The sequence below is a fragment of the Gossypium hirsutum genome, chromosome D12 (genome assembly GCF_007990345.1).
Source record: "Gossypium hirsutum isolate 1008001.06 chromosome D12, Gossypium_hirsutum_v2.1, whole genome shotgun sequence".
Classification (NCBI taxonomy): domain Eukaryota; kingdom Viridiplantae; phylum Streptophyta; class Magnoliopsida; order Malvales; family Malvaceae; genus Gossypium; species Gossypium hirsutum.
The window spans coordinates 20,172,568-20,178,394 of record NC_053448.1 but is presented as its reverse complement, the minus strand read 5'-3'; the positions used below and the strand labels follow the sequence as shown (position 1 = coordinate 20,178,394).

Sequence of the window (5,827 nt, the reverse complement as noted above, 5' to 3'; positions counted from 1 at the left end):
AACACAAGGCAGCTGCACTTTAAATGCCGTCCATGCATGTGCCCAAATACATGCTCCTTCTTTATGAGCTTTCTTTGCCATTAAGCTAGCTGAAAAAAACATCAAATAAATGTGATTAGGACAAGTTTAATACTCATGAAATCAGCAGCTGGACATATTAAAATTCTGCACATTAATTCGGCTAAGGCAAATTAATTAGCAGCCACTAATAAATTTGTCTTAGTCAAGACACATTAAAACTTTGTAATTAAACTAAACACATTTAATTTATGACTTAATATGGACATATTAAAGGCATGTACTAATATAAAACATATTTAATAAGCTGAATTAAAAATGTCCAGATTAAGACACATTTATTTAATTAAATGATTTGAGCTGATTCTAAACTAACACAACTAACTAAATTTATTAAAAATAAATTTAATCAGCTCCTTGAACTAATTAAGTGCCGAATTGAGCTAAATTGAGCTGACACAAGCTAAAATCAGCTTGTAGGAAATTGCGAATCAAGCTAGTTGAGCTGGGCGTTTTATGGGCAATCAACCCATCACTCCACAATCGAGCAATATAGCTTGCTACAGCATCTTGGAACTTCTTGGCACGTGCTCGAGTAATTGGCCCCAAAGGCAACTCCATGGATTCGTCACCTATCTTCATGGGCGAGCTCATATCATCCTCCCTCTCTTCGAAGCGATTCGTCCTCGAATCGTCACCTACATCAAAAGGAGAAAGGTCAGCAACGTTAAAACTTGCACTCACTGCATACTCACCCGGTAGGTCAATCTTGTAGACGTTGTCATTGATTCGTTCCAATACTTGAAAAGGGCCATCACCCCTTGATTGAAGCTTAGATTTCCTTTGATCGGGAAACCGTTCCTTGCGCATGTGGATCCAAACCCAGTCACCGGGTTCGAACACGACTCGTTTGCGCCCTTTATTTGCCCCTCGAACATATTGTTCGGTTCTCCTCTCAATATTATCCTTAACATTTTTGTGCAATTGCTTAACAAATTCGGCCTTCTTTTTGCCATCTACATGTACTAATTCATTAGAAGGCATAGGAATCAAATCAAGAGGAGTAATGGGATTAAAACCGTATACTACCTCAAAAGGAGAAAATTTCGTAGCAGAATGAACGGTTCGATTGTATGCGAACTCCACATGAGGTAAGCAATCTTCCCACATCTTCAAATTCTTTTTCAAAATAGCTCGAAGCAAAGTTGATAGCACACGGTTGACTACTTCGGTTTGGCCATCCGTTTGAGGGTGGCATGTCGTCGAAAATAGAAGTTTGGTGCCCAATTTCCCCCACAACGTCCTCCAAAAATGACTTAGAAACTTTGTTTCGCGATCAGAGACAATGGTTCGAGGGATCCCATGCAACCTAACAACTTCCTTGAAAAACAGACTAGCAACGTTAGTAGCATCATCAGTTTTATTACAAGGTATAAAATGGGCCATTTTTGAAAAACGGTTTACAACAACAAATATTGAATCTTTCCCTCTTTTGGTTCTTGGAAGGCCCAGAACGAAGTCCATTGAAATGTCTACCCACGGAGCATCAGGAATAGGCAACGGGGTGTATAATCCATGCGGTTTGATTCGTGACTTTGCCTTCTTACAAGTGATGCAACGATCACATTTCCTTATTACGTCACGTTTCATTTTGGGCCAATAGAAATGTTCATGCAATATTGCTAAAGTTTTAGCAATTCCGAAGTGGCCCATAAGTCCTCCGCTATGAGCTTCTTCTACAAGGACGTTTCTCACAGAACTTTGAGGCACACAAAGCTTGCCTTCACGAAATAAATAGCCCTCATGCTGAAAATACTTTTCACAAGCACCATGCAAACAAGACTCATAAATTTCACCAAAGTCAGCATCAGATTTATAAAGATCTTTAATAAATTCGAAACCAAGCAATTTAGAATCCATTAAATTGACAAGTGCGTACCTTCGTGATAGGGCGTCGGCTACAACATTTTCCTTACCCTTTTTATACTTGATCACGTACGGAAACGACTCCAAATACTCCACCCACTTGGCATGACGTTTATTGAGCTTGGTTTGTCCCTTCAAATGCTTTAGAGCCTCGTGGTCCGAATGAATTACGAATTCCTTCGGCCATAAATAGTGTTGCCATGTTTCGAGAGCTCGGACCAATGCATATAGTTCCTTATCATACGTTGGATAATTCAACGTAGCTCCGTTAAGCTTTTAACTAAAGTATGCAATAGGCCGTCCATCTTGCATCAAAGCAGCGCCAATGCCGATACCTGAAGCATCACACTCTATCTCGAATGTTTTGTTAAAATCAGGTAAAGACAATAATGGTGCATTAGTTAGACATTCTTTAAGCTTATTAAAAGAATTTTCTTGTTCATCAGTCCACACAAAAGGAGAATTTTTCTTAATTATACCTGTCAAGGGGGCAGCTACAGAACTAAAATTAGGCACAAACCTTCGATAGAAGCTTGCCAACCCGTGAAAACTCCTCACTTGGCTGATGTTCGTTGGACGCTGCCATTCGTTGATCGCCTTGACCTTTTCTTGGTCAACTTCTAATCCACGAGCACTTACCACAAAGCCTAGAAAAACAACTTCATTAGTGCAAAAAGAACATTTCTTTAAATTGGCATAAAGTACCTCTTTTCGTAAGACTTCAAGCACGGCACGTAGATGTTGAATATGATCTTCCAAGCTCTTGCTATAGACTAAAATATCATCAAAATACACAACACAGAATTTTCCATTGAACGAACGTAAAACATAATTCATGAGACGCATAAAAGTACTCGGAGCATTGGTAAGTCCGAATGGCATTACCAACCATTCATACAAACCATATTTAGTTTTGAACGCAGTTTTCCATTCGTCTCCCTCCCGCATTCTAATTTGATGATACCCACTTTTTAAATCGATCTTCGAAAACAATTGGGCTCCACTAAGTTCATCAAGCATGTCGTCGAGACGGGGAATAGGATGGCGATATTTTATTGTGATTTTGTTGATAGCGCGGCAGTCAACGCACATTCGCCAGGATCCATCCTTTTCAGGAACCAACAATACCGGAACCGCGCACGGACTTAAGCTTTCACGGATGTAGCCCTTCTCCATTAATTCGGCTACTTGCTTTTCTAATTCCTTCGTTTCCTCAGGATTACTTCTATATGCTGGCCTATTTGGAATTGCAGCACCGGGCACAAAATCGATTTGGTGCTCGATTCCTCGAATGGGAGGTAGGCCATTTGGCACTTCTTCAGGAAAACATCTCCGAATTCCTGCAACAAAGAAACGATAGGAGTAGGCAAAGTATTGTCAAGTTCGTTAGTTTCCAATAAACACTCTTTATACATAAGTACAAAGATAGGTTGCCTTGCCAACATCAATTTTCGAATCTCTCTTTTTCTAGCAAAAACACTTATTTTTTTATTTTCACACTCTTGCTCTTTTCTTTTGTCACTCTTGTTTTTATCTCACTCTCCTCATTCTTTTCTTTCTTTTTCTTTTCACTCTTTTTGTTTTTCTCTTTTTCTTTTTCTCAATCAATAGATTGCTTCATCTTGAGTTGGTCTTCATGCACTTGCTTCGGTGTGAGAGGAGCTAATGTAACATTCCTTCCAAGGTGCTTAAATGAATATCGGTTTGTATAGCCGTCGTGGACTACTCGCCAGTCAAATTGCCAAGGACGCCCCAATAGCAAATGTCCCGCGTGCATTGGTACAACATCACAAACCACCTCATCTTGGTACTTGCCTATGGAAAACGCCACCCTTGCTTGCTTCGTCACCTTGAGTTCGCCTCCGTCATTTAGCCATTGTAACTTGTAAGGAGTTGGATGCTTTGTGGTGGCTAAACCAAGTTTTTCAACCAGCAAAGAACTTGCGACATTGGTGCAACTACCTCCGTCAATAATTAAACTACACACCTTACCTTGAACATGGCAACGAGTGTGAAAGATGTTGTCTCGTTGTTGTTCTTCCTCGGCTACTTGGATATTCAAGCTCCTTTTGACAACAAGTAATTCTCCTTCAACGGGCAGCTCGAGCTCTTCACCTTCCTCCATGGGAATTTCAGGCTCCTCCTCTTGTTCATCTTCGGACTCAATCTCGCCATTTGAACGAACCACCATCACTCGTCGATTAGGACATTGACTCGCAATGTGGCCTCTTCTTTGACACTTGAAACACTTGATATCGCGAGAACGATTCGAGACAGCCTCGTTTTTATTTTTGCTAGCATCGGCACTTACTTGATTGGGTTTGGCAGCAACGAAAGGCTCCTTAGGCCGATTAGGAGCTTTGCTAGTCCCTTGAGTCCACTTGTTGGTAGAAGCCGTTGGATATGTCCGCATGGGTCCTTTCCATTTCAATTGTTTTTCAACTTTTATTGCCATATGCACCATGTCCATAACTTCTACATAGTGTTGAAGCTCGACGATATTGGCAATATCCCGATTTAGGCCGGCTAAAAATCTTGCCATTGTTGCTTCACGATCCTCCTCCATGTCGGCTCTTATCATAGCGATTTCCATGTCTTTATAGTAGTCCTCGACAGTTCGGTTGCCTTGTGTGAGATTTTGCAATCGTTGGTACAACTCCCGATGGTAATAGGAGGGAACAAAACGCTTGCGCATAACGGCCTTCATTTCGGCCCACGTAGAGATAGGCCTCTCCCCATTCCTCCTTCGGCTAGTCACCAATTGATCCCACCACACGATCGCATAATCCGAGAATTCAATGGCAGCGAGCTTTACCTTTTTATTTTCCAAATAGTTATGGCACTCAAAGACGAGTTCCATTTTCTTTTCCCACTCCAAGTAAGATTCGGGATCATTTTTCCCTTGAAACGGTGGAATAGACATCTTAATATTTTTGAGATTATCATCCGAACGGTCTCGATTTCTTGGGACTCGATTTCGTTGGAATCGTTGAGGGTTTCCTTGTTCGGATAAGTGATCACCTTCAGATTCTTCTTCATCATGGTTTTCAATTGGTTGCTCTCGTCCTCGCCTTGCATCTTCCGGAGTCACTTCGCGTTGCCTTCGGGTTCGACTCGATATAAGCGGTCTTCGATTGGTTCAAGCTTGCGATCAAACATTCGCTCCATTTCTTGCATAATGGCTTGCAAAGTGAGATCCGGCACTCCCCTTCCAACGTTTCTTATTGGACGAAATCCACCTCCCTCGTTTGGATTCCTTTCCGGGCTCCGTGACATTTTTTTAAAAAAAAAAGTTCTTTAAAGAATCACAACAAGAACTCACCAATCACTCACAAGAATAAACACTCACTTTGGCTTTTCTACTCTTTAAGAGTCTCACTAATCTCTCTTGCCTTTTACCACTCAATTTTTCACTTCCCAAAATTCTCCGCAAACTAAGTTGGACAAATCAAAATCGTTTGGGGTCGGCTTACAAAATAGATGTGGCTTGGTAGGGTAATATTTTAGGATCGGGTAGGCAAACAATCAAAGAAAATAGAAGGAAATTAGTGTGGCTGTATAGATGTGGTCCTTCGGGCGGTAAGCAATGCTTTTACAAGCTCAAAATGAATTTTAATCACTTCTCTCTTTTTTTTTCTTTTTTTTTAATTCTGAATTTTTTTTAATACTGAATACACAAAGAAAAAGAAAAAAAATAAATAAATTGAATACAAACTTTTTTTTTCGAATTTTTTTTACAATCTCGTAATACCGAAGACGACGATTCTTACTCCAATTCAGCTAGCTCTGATACCAACTTGATACGCCCTCACCTCGAGATCGAATTGAGTCGTAAAGATCGCCCGATCTTGAATTAGGAGTAAATTGAGGCTTTACAAAATAG

General features: G+C 40.5%; 1 pseudogene; it reads right to left on the bottom strand.

The window, feature by feature from the left end:
• Positions 1 to 783: 783 nt before the first annotated feature.
• On the bottom strand, positions 784 to 5,220 carry LOC121224522 (uncharacterized; annotated as a pseudogene).
• Positions 5,221 to 5,827: the final 607 nt, after the last annotated feature.